The 12,082-nt window shown below is 31.7% G+C and overlaps 1 pseudogene; it reads right to left on the bottom strand.

The window, feature by feature from the left end:
• Positions 1–8,164: 8,164 nt before the first annotated feature.
• Positions 8,165–11,054, bottom strand: LOC134268166 (uncharacterized; annotated as a pseudogene).
• Positions 11,055–12,082: the final 1,028 nt, after the last annotated feature.

Below are 12,082 nucleotides of genomic sequence, written 5' to 3' on the forward strand. Positions count from 1 at the left end.
CTTGCACATTCACAAATTTTAATTTTATTCCTAATACTTAAGAATAGTGGCGATCTTGTGTATAAATGCCAAAAGCAAAACATACACACAGTATACTGTTTTAATAACTTTTAAATAAAATAAGATTTTTCATTTATTTTTGTGTGAAATGCTATTAAATTATGTTAGTCGTAATATTATACAGAAAATATTAAATTCAAATCTGTGTCCATGCACCTTTAATGGCATAGTATTTATTAGGAAGAATGATAACCTGTGTGAGTACTATTGTTACCTAAAAAAAATTAGGTATTATCCCATGTTTACCCCTTTGTCCCGTGGATATAGCTCATGTGATATCGTTTTCAAATCCCACACTTTAGTGCAGTTATGACGTTACAATGGTTTTCTGCGTCAGCGTGATGAAGTAAAATACAGCGGAGTCCCATATAAAAACAGTGTAAAACATCGGTTGTGAAGTATTAAACATGGGATATTGATTGATTGATTGTATATTGTTTAACGTCCCTCTCGAAAATTGTTCACTCATATGGAGACGCCACCACTTGCTGGTGGAGAGCTGCAAATTTTGTCCTACCCTCGGCACTCAAGGTCATTGAGCAGGGAGGGGTCCTTTTCGTGCCAGCACCTACTGCGACACGGGACCTCGGTTTATGCGGTCTCATCCAAAGGACCGGTCTCCACGTCCCACAGTGGGATTCGAACCCGCGACGTAAGGATCAACTCCTTACTTCGCGACTCTAGAGCAGACACTGTAACGCTTTATCCAACTCGTATTGTGTGTTTTTATCCCCTCGCCAAGGCTCGGGGATAAAAATCACACAACTTGTTGGAAAAAAAATCATATTATTCAACTACAAACCATGGGAGATCCTATATTTATCAACAACTGTATATTAGTTAACCTAGACTTTTATTACATCTTTGTAAAATATGTATTGCGTCTTTTTAATTTTGATTTTTTTTAACTGGAAGACATAATATTCCCTTTTTTGTATCGAAACTTGAAGACACAATAGACACTTACGCCACCTTCTAATATACAGAAACAGGATTATTGCAGAGAGAAAAAGGATTATTGCGACTGCAATTATTACAAAGTACTGCATTTGCATTGTTTTGGTGAAGCCAGTATCAATGCTAACTGTGTTGTTTTTTCTTTCTTTTTTTTCGCTGTCAAGAGAAAAAAATTGAATTTAAAAATATCGATAAGAAATCTCATCTACATTTTACTTTTAAAAACTTAACTTATTTCTTAATGTTTTTTTTTTTATTTGCTGTTATAAATCTAATTTGGTCATGATCCACGGACTTGATATCGAGGTGATATGAAAAGGCAACATTTACTTAAATGTAAAATTAATATTTTTCAGATATATACCAAAAGCGTTCTTTTGTGACCACTTATTTTGTTACTTTAGACAGAGATCTTACTTCTAAGGTTTCAGACAATAGCATGCATAATTCCTTATTTTGAAATTTTCTTGTGTGCACAGACAGATAACATAGGGGAGGATAACCCCAGAAGCTATAATTATGCTTAAGAAAAAAAGTAAACTTACGTTTTCTCCATGTTGAAGTGACAACCATTTTCTAACAAAACAATAAGAAAAATAAATGCTAAGCAGTTTCAGCGTTTGCAAATACTTAGCCTTTTTGAACTCAATTTTTTGTTTTTAAATCTTATGTACTTGTTTACTCGATCTACTTCAGAACGAATTGTCATAATCTCAGATTATTTGCATCACAACAGTTTTTTTTTTGTACCAATACTTTAAAGACACTATCTTATTTTCTAATTTGCAGCACGGTTTGAGCCGAACTGGAAAGCAAAGCGAATTTTGAAATGAATTTTCACACAAAGAGTCATTTAAAAAATTGAACGGTTAATTGAATATTCATGCAAGCCACCTTAAAGAACATTGCTCCCCTTGACAACTTAAATTCCAAGTCTTGAAAAAATAAGTTTTTTTAGCTTAATGGGGCCGACTGTGATTTTATTGTATGAAAACTACAATACTATTCATTTTTATACCATACATAACTTACATTAACTTAAGTGTACATGCAAAGTTTGGAGAAAATCTTCCTCCCAGGTATTTTTAAGGCACAGTCTCAAAATACAGGTACATTTCCTATAGGATCATATGGGAAAGTGCCAATTAAAACCAAATTATACAAATACTACAATAAACATTTTGCTCAAACTATAATATATGATGAGTAATACTAAATTGTACATTATATGTGAAAACCACGAAATTCTACCGCCCTGTTCCAGAGGGGAATCTCAAAATGCCAAATAATATTTCCTTATTTTTATAGAGTACCACAAAATATGACGCATACAAAGGATTTACACAAAAAATTATAAATATGACGGAGAGATTATCAAATTCATATGTTTTAAATTTCAAGAGCATATATTTATTACTTTCTATTTTATAACATTTTTATTACCTCATCTGTAAGAGCGTCATGTTATATAAAGTCAAAAACACACTATTGCGACGCTTATCTACTGTCAGTTTAAAAAACGTTTAAAAATCACTTATTTAAAATTATGATAAAATTTTTCGACCCATAATTTCTTAATTTTGTTAAGTTTTATTAATCAAGTGAAAAAGGTTGCTTTTAGATAGTAAATACGCTTCATTTTTTCTATGTTGCGCGAAACATTGCGCAAAAGAAACCACAGTCTGCCCCTTTAAATAGAGTTTGATGACCTAAATGTTTGCACAGCTTCATACAAAAGAAAGAGAAGCATTATTTATAAAAAAAAAAAATACTAACGACCATTTTGAAAATATTACATACCTCTATAAACTAAATTTGATTTGTAATTCTCTAATGGGCAGTTTGTTGTATTGCAGTAAATAGAATTAAGCATTTTGGCTCCAGTATCGTAAACAGGACATCGCCCTATCAATATAGTAAGGTATATTAAAATGAAATATGTATCCTTTAAACGTGTTTAATCAATTTTAGTGATATAATAGAGAGAGAGAGAGAGCAATGTTCATAATCTTTTTTTTTTTGTTATTTCGAATCGAACAAATATACATAAATAACTGTAAATCATTAACCTTTTTCAATCCATATTGGTTGAGTGCATATCCATCCAATCCGATTGAATTCGTCTTGTAAACAGTGGAAGTTTTCCGAGGGACTACAAGTCGATATTGATACTCTCTCCCAGTCCTCATGTGGACACTGACGTAAACTTGTGTTCATCTTTTGAAACGTTTACACTTTTTTATTAGATTAATTTATCCTTGTAGTCCTTTTAAACAGGTATTTCATTGACCTAACGACAATCAGTCTACTTCCGCAGGCATTGTGTGCACATTTAAATCTACAATTCTTATCGATAACGTGCTGTGGAGATCTTTCCAATTATCTATGCAAAGTTTGAAAACTTTTCTACAATGTACCTTGCAATAACCATTGACCTAGATTTTGCACGTGTTACATACTTTTATAGATGTATGTCTCTAAAAATGATTTGTCTTTCATATTATATGTCTCAGAAAGACAAAATCTGCATAAATCATATGTCACAAGTGCATCGACCTGGAATTCAAGTCAAATTACATGATGTGTTCCCTTTTCTCCCACACTGCTCCCCATAAATCTGCAACCCTGACACCTTATATAGATACCTTTGGTATTTTCAGAATAAATATAAGAAACGAATGTTATATAGAGAGAGAAAACAGTATTCGAGGTAAATGTTTATCGAAACAAAACGAATTGAAAGTATTGAGCAAATACGGGACTCAAAAACATTACAGCTGGATAAGTTGCTATGGAGGAGTAAACATTCCATGTTGAACGGTCACATACATTGTGTGCTCTTTGTCACATTCGGGGAATCAGACAAATCCATTTTGAATTCAAATAGTTAATATGATCAGTAACTGTAAATCACGTTTTATTCTCGAACTATCGTCGTGTAATAAAGCAAGATAGTGTGCCAGCATATTTAATTCTCGTGTATATTAGTATTTCTGAAGATTATATAGAGCAATAACCACAATTCGTGAAAATATTTGTATCGCTAAAAAGAGTTTATGATCTTTGCGAAAATAAAATATGCAAAAAATTAGTTATCTACAGTAGCTCTTTAGTTCGTACGAAAAACATCAGACAGCATTCAACTTAGTCACAGATTGTTTTGCTGACAAGGTTATTGTAACGACAAAAGCACTTACGAAATGCCAATTTTAAACGAGAGTTAACTTGAACCATTAATGTGTTTATCAGTAGCTTACTTGTTTAAAAAAAATGTTCGTTTTAAGTATTTCGAATCAAGTGGGAGAAAATCCATATTGAATTGCTACAGACTATTAGAAGAAGATTGCGAAATTTATAACATTTATCTGATGTTTTGTTAGAAGGCCACAATTAACTTTTTTTCTTAGAAAAATTCATATATATGACAATGAAATGTCAGACTATAAGGGCCTGTCATAAATTGATATTATGTTGTAGATTTATCTAAATGTCGAAGAAGGCCACAACATGTTTTACTTTTCTCATGTTAAATTTTTGGTATAATTCTGCTTAATATTATGCTGACAGATTTTTTTCTCAATATTTGTTTTACACACTGAATTGCTAACAGATTTCATGCGAAGAAAATGACAAATATAGTACAGTGGGTGTGTCCGGTCGGTAAGAGAAGCTTACTCCTCCATGTCACTTGATTCCACCTTTGATGTGAAAAAAACATTTGTCTTTGTACCTTCATACGTCAAATCTGGCGAGGGACCAGAAGATAATTGATTAGATGCAAAGTGAAGCCCTACTTAAGAGTCAATTTTTTAAGTGATCTGCCTTTAAGAATTGAATGACGATATGATCGTTTCATTAAAGTTTCAGTTAGTGATAATTTATATGTTTGTATTTCTGATTATCACACATCTTTAACTGTGTCGCAAAATTTTTACTGTGTTGCAAGCATAAAATGTGAGTCGTTGCTGTGTCGGAGAAAATTTTCCTGAGTTGGGGCTAACAAAGTAAAACAGTCCATGAAGAACCCTGACTATACCTGTATATTTCGTGTCTCTCAAAACTCTCACAGGCTTACCTTCGGCATATCCAGCTGAAATAGGAAAGTTATTTCTTTATAGCAAGATGGAAAGACCATATTTGAAAACTCACCTGCGTTAGAGTTTGTTACGTTGTTTGTCGGTAAAGAAGTAACGAAACTTACCTTGGCCACAGTTTCATCTTAGGCAGTTTCCTCATTTACATACATGTAATTCTTATGATTAATTTTAGATCATGTGAGCCAAAGGCTCGAGTCAACTTTTCTGAACTGAAGACTTTTCTGCATTTGTTTAGCTGTATGTCAATTTAGTTTTCTTTCGAGTCTTGTATGTTGTATTTAAAGTTCCCCCATTTCCAATATTCTCCCTAGATCTAGGCCTTTCAACTAATTTTTTCAAGTTGAACATATGGTAAAAAAACATTTCATAGATAGATTTATATGTACATGTACATGAAATTATCAAATAAGATAATAACTCATGCATACCTTTTAAAATATCATTAAAAGTTTAACTATTTGTTGTTGACTACTTCGATGTTTGTTTTAAGGACAGGTAACTCAGGAGTGAAAAATGACCAATAAAGTGCCGATTTATGAATTATCGTTTATAGGAATGACATATAGGCTGATCAGCATTGGTATTGTTATATACACAAAAGGGTTTCGCTCATTATTTTGTACACAAAAGTGTTGACCAAAAGAAAGAGAATGTCTTCACTCTATCTGAATTAACAGGGTCAAATGAATGGGGAACAAACTATAGTCAATATTTTAAGACTCTTTGACGATTGTTATAAATAAGAGAATTTTGGGTTTTTGTGTGTGTGAGGGTGTGTGGGTGCGTGAGTGTGTGTGTGTGTGTGTGTGTGCACTTTTGCGCTTCCTATATCAATATATATATTTTTTTCAGGTAATTGCAACAATTGATTATCTTATTTTTGTTACTAAGCGCAATGAAGAACGACCGAGTATAAAATTTAATCAGATTAGAACTAAGGAGGGTAGATTTCACTTTTTATTTTAATTAAAAATTTACTTCTACGCAACTATAAAGTAAATAAATTTAACATTAGTGCTAAATTTTAAAACCACGGAATTCTACTGACAGCAAAGAAACACTTGGGAAATGCTAAAAACCGACGCGTATAAACAGTTAGATACCTTGGACCTGCTTATGTTTCATTAATGAGTTATCGTTCATAACAGCGAACCCTAGCGGCAGCTAAAAGGCCTACTAGATCTAATTAAATCAAACTGTCCACAAAGTATTTAAGGAAAAGAACAGTTTAAATTTTTATACATGTATATTGATTCCTATTCTTGATTGAACTGTTACATTAAATAGCAATTATTAAACTTTTCAGCACTACTTACATGCATGTAGTGTAGATTAACTGTCTCTAAGGTTCAGCGGGACATTGAAGTATTTACAGATAGCAAATGTCATGAACCTGGTGGATAGTTTTACATAGAAATACATTAGAAGAAATTTTCTCAAGAACAGTTGATCCATTGTTAGACAAAGGACTTTATGCGGTAATGGCCAATATTTCCCCCAAAATAAAACTTTGACGGAGAAAGATATAATTATATTTATATTATATATAGGTGTATCTGCAGACTTCAAAGAACTGAATATTTTCATGAGCCATGGCGTCATATGATTAATAGGACGTTAGAAAAATAACGTATGTTGAAAATTTCTATGATCTCTACAGAAAATGGTGTATATTACGTCAATATTTTGAGCAAAAGTCACCGAGCGCAGGTCTGCCCAAGCTCAATATTATGATATAATGTGTAGAATGAAAATATCAATGAAATATGTAAATATTGTTCCTGAGCAGACCTGCGCTCTATAAGTTTTATAGTAAAACATATTAAGGTAATCAGAGATTACAGAGCTCAACTCAACGACTGTTGTCTTTAAGTAAGGCAAAGCCACACAATTAACCATCCAATACATCCAAAAATGATAATTTCGAATTCATGCAATTTTGATCTGATTCTTTGGAAAAGATCCATATAAAAACTTCAAGCTAGTTCTTCGTCATGAAAAAGTAATCAAAATCCAGCATCAGAAGCTAGTTTGAGAGTTTTCAGATGTTTGAGAGTTTTCAATGTGGGTCAGATTCAGCATCCAAAGCCAGCCTGGTAGTATGCATCCTAAGATGTATCATCCATGCAAGTTAAGTCGTTATAGGGCTCATAGTAACTTGGAAATTAAACCTGCTATAAAAACTTTAACCTGTTCATTCATCCAGAAAATGTAGGTCAGATTCAGCATCCGAGGCAAGTCTGGTAGTATGCACCCTATGGTGTATCATCCATGCAAGTGTAGTTTTTATAGGGCTCATAGTATCTTTTAAATGAAACCTGCACCAAAAACTTTAATCTGTTCATTCATCCAGAAAGTGTAGGTCAGATTCAGCATCCGAAGCAAATCTGGTAATATTCATCCTTAGACGGATCACCCATGCAAGTTTGTCATTTTTGTAAAAGTACTTTTGTAAAAGTTTATTTCATATTTTTCAATTTCAATTGCATGAAAAAATTCTTTTAATTTTTTTAAAATCTTAACTTCTTTTATTGCTATATGGTATTTTTGAGCAGCAGAAAATGAGATATTTCATATGCCGCCTTTTTGCTTAAAATATACCACGCTTTTTTTAAACTCAGTTAACCATATCTACTTCTAGTTGTACAACTACATTATCAGTCTGAATTTCAATGTCTTAAAATATCTAAAACATTCATAAAAATCCCTCCATGCTGCCACTGAAATTGTTCCAAGAATTAAAAAAAAAACCAATATCCAATCATTTTTTCCTGCTCGAGTTGTTCCTTTGTGAAAAATTTTAATGCAACGCAAATATCTTCAAACTAATTTTGGTAAAAAATATTGTACAAAAATATTATTCTTAATCAAAAGTTGGCGGTTTTTGCCAGCCATAGTAGCAATTAGAATTAAATTTATTTTGCAAAACACACTTCCATTCGCTAGCAACTAACATATATATAAATATCCGACAAACATAAATATAAATATCCACTGTATATAAAATAGAAAGACCTAAAATTGTTCTTTTGAAAATTAATTATCTTTGCTACATTTTAATAAACAGATGTGAAAGTTCTCCAACTGATATATCAGAAGGCAATTTTCCTCTTTGGACAGCAACACACTTCCACATATAATGGCTCACATACTTCTTTAAAGCTTCTAAGTTTTTTTTTCCAAGGCTATTACGAGAACTACTTTTCTTACAACATCCAAGTAAAATTCATAAACACCAACAGATATCTTTTTTATATACTTTTCTTGTAGCGAAAAGAGGCTGTGGTCGTTTTCCTGTAGTGCTAACTCGTAAGAGTTATCATTTGGAAATAAGATTTTAGCTAAATCCATAAGTTGATTTTCATCGTGTTCCTTGACGTCTAGTTTTCCATCATTAAAAGCCATGAAAGCTAGCAGTAAGAACATTGTTCTTTCTCTGGTATTTTTAACGTTATATAAACGATTAACCTCGCTTGTAATCCTCGTTATTGGCACTTCAATAAATCTTCCAGCATCGTTCAAGTCCATTTGGTCCTCTATTCTACTGATCCAAGCTACGCAAGAGGGATATCCCATATAGTCATATCTTTTAAAATTTATGATAGCGTTTTTTACTGCATCTCTCATTATGAGTTTACTCTTTGTTGGATCTCTTTCCTCGTTTTTAGCACCGTGTCTTAAATAATGATTGAAAATCTCTGTTCTTTCTTCTGTATTTAACGTATCTAGATCGACATAATTGGTAAAACACGTTTCATTCCGAAAATGATACGAATGTATCTTCCATGTAAATGTTGGAATTGTGACAATTACATAGAGGTGTTTTGATAAACAAGCATTACAAAAGAGCTCTTCAACTTTCTTTATTGTTTTTTGAATTTCATCCTTTGACTGCAGTTCGTAAAAGATGCCGTCTAAAACAACTAACGCTTTTTTTGTCACTGAAGGCATTCTATTTTCGATTGCATCATTTATCCAGTGTACTTGACAATCAGTTTTAGAAATCTGGTTGATATTATCAGCTAATTCTTTCGCTAAATATGTTTTGCCAGATCCTTAAACTCCTCTCAGAACAACAAATCTCTTTTTAGCCAGACAGCTTCTTGCGCGGGTAAATGTATCATTTGAAGTATCCATTAGAAGGAAAAGGTTACTATCTTCCCCTCCACATTCTGATGTTGGTTTTCTTCGAGAAGAGTTACCTGGGATTGAAAAAAATGTATGTTTTAAACGTTTCAAATGAATATCAGAGTTTAAAAATTGGTGTGACTCTGGCATACGCAGCACAGTTAAGGTGCGCAATGGAAATATCGACTAAATTTTGTATTTAAAAATGTATTTGTAATCGGAATGGCGATTATTTTTAGTACATTATTTATATCAGATAATTGTAATTATGATTAATAACTACATATCGAGGACGAATATATTCTATATTTAGACTAGTCACGTGATGCTGCAGTCAGGCGATTTTAGCACATTGACTTGCATTATTGATGTTACATATGAATATCACTAGTGCAAGGGCATAACCAAGTTTAATTTCCAAGTTTATTATATAATTATTTTCAACACACATTGTAGTTTCTAAAAAGTGCTGCGATCCTGTCTAATTTCTGCAATTTCATTGTTACAATTATATTTGTATGACCGAATGCTATATTTTTTTATGGTCAGCGGCATGAAATATTGATATAATTAAATTATTTTAAAGATTTCATCAGGATCGCAGCACTTTTCAGATACCTTAATAGTTCTAGAGTTGAAATGTAAAAGCTTATTATTATCCATAGAGGGTATGCCCTTGCACTAGATCGATTTATTAAGACCCCCACATTACCCTCCGGTGTACTTGCATACAAATATACGGCAGTGTCAATTAAATACGTAATGTACAGAAAATATATTAATAAAATAGTGAAAACGACATTAAATTCAAGTTATTGCTCATAGAATATCTGTAAATAATATTTTATTGAATTAGAGAATAAATATTTTGTTGAGAAAATATTACTTGATCTGCCTCTCACTGCATACAAACTACGTCACGTTGTAAGAAATGACGTCATATTGACAAGTGTATTGCGATCAGTGACATGTATATAACTTGTTATGTGGGATTTAACTAAAGTCAAAACAACACGCTGTAGTAAGTTTTAATGTAGTTGGATCATTTCTTACTGGTTAAATTAGCAAATCAACTCATTTTGTGGCATTTTAAAGAAATGCTGTATGACGTATATTGTGCATGATGTCATAGTCAAGTTTTCCCGTACAAATTAGGCTCCGCCTCCTTTTTGTAACCTTAACTGTGCTGCGTATCTGGTTAACTTTTTTCAAGTCAAATTGTCTTTCTAGTTTTGATTTTTACTTGAAGACGTAACATTTACTTACGCCGCCTTCTAATATATAAAAACAGGAGTATTGCGGAGAGAAAAAGAATAATTGCAACAGCAATTATTACAATGTACTCCAAATGCATTGTTTTGGTGACGCCAGTATCAGTTCTAACTGTGTTGTTTATTCTTTTCTTTTTTTTCGCTACAAAGAAAAACAAATTATAAATTTAAAAAAAACAATAACAAATACCATATGCATTTTATTTAGGAAAATCTCAACTTTTTATGTTTTTTATCTGCTTTAAATAAATCTAATTTGGTCGCTGACCTGATATCTGAAGTGAAATGCACAAAACTTATTAAAATATAACATTAATATTTTTTCAGAACTATACCAAATCGTTCTTACGTGACCACTGATTTTGATATTTTAGACAGCGATCTTGCTTCTGAGGTATCAGACAATAACATGCATAACTCTTATTTTGAAATGTCCTTGTGTGCACAGACAAATACCACAGGAGAGGATGACCTCAGAAGCTATAATTATGCTTAAGAAAAAAGTAAACTTACGTTTTCTCCATGTTGAAGTGACAGCCATTTTCTAACAAAACAATGACATAAATAAATGCTTAGCAGTTTCCGTGCTTGCAAATACAGAGCCTTTTTGAAGTCAAATTGAGAGAAACATTAAGAATTTATCATACCTATATCTTTGATAACTAAATCTACTCCAGAAGAAATTGTCATAATCTTAAATTATTTGCATTACGGAAGCTTTTGTGTACCAACAGTCCTAAGATCTGTAGTATTTTTGTGATAGTATAGATTGATATTTATTTTATTTGTATTGTTTAAATAAAATAAATTATTAAAAATTAAATTTTCAATTAATAATTAAACAGGATTCCATATTCTAAGTTATTTATAAATTTAATTCATTCATGAGTTTCCATAAGTAGTGTAGTATGTTGTTCATGGTTCGTTGGTTTCATTCCTGGTTGGTTGATTTAAGTGTCAAAGGTAAAAGTCTTAGAGGGTATAGTAATATTGGGGTATTTGATTTCCATTCTTGGTTTTTACATTGTGTACTATATCATGTGTGATATTAGAGGTTTCTTGGACTATACTGACCTAGACAGAAAAGTAAGACATTATTTATTTATTAATCTTTATTAACCTGTGAGGATGTTGATTTGTGTGATAAATATAAAAATAGTATTTATTTAATATTTTACAATTTGATGAAATAAATATATAATATAACGATTGGTTTTTAGGGGGTTTCCTAGCCATAGCTGCAATTACATATTATATATACAGAACTGGTTCTGATACCATATATCTGGTAAGATCAATATTTAATGGTGTTTGATTGCGTTTTCTGTGTGAACAAATTGTTTTGCACTGATGAATTTGAGAAATACTGGTTTATTTGTTGAATTTGATACAATATCGATTTTAAATTATAATTGGGAAAAGCTAAAATGATTCAGTTTTACTATTCTATCTAAATTCATATTTATTTCATTTCAAGCTAATTGATTATCATTTGTGTTCGATTTTAAAATTGAGTTATTTCCCTTTGATGCGTGTTTTGTGTTGTAATGTGCATGTATGTTTATGTTA

Source organism: Saccostrea cucullata, unplaced genomic scaffold, assembly GCF_032062105.1.
Source record: "Saccostrea cucullata isolate Sc308-1 unplaced genomic scaffold, CSIRO_AGI_Scuc_v1 ctg1256, whole genome shotgun sequence".
Classification (NCBI taxonomy): Eukaryota; Metazoa; Mollusca; class Bivalvia; order Ostreida; family Ostreidae; genus Saccostrea; species Saccostrea cuccullata.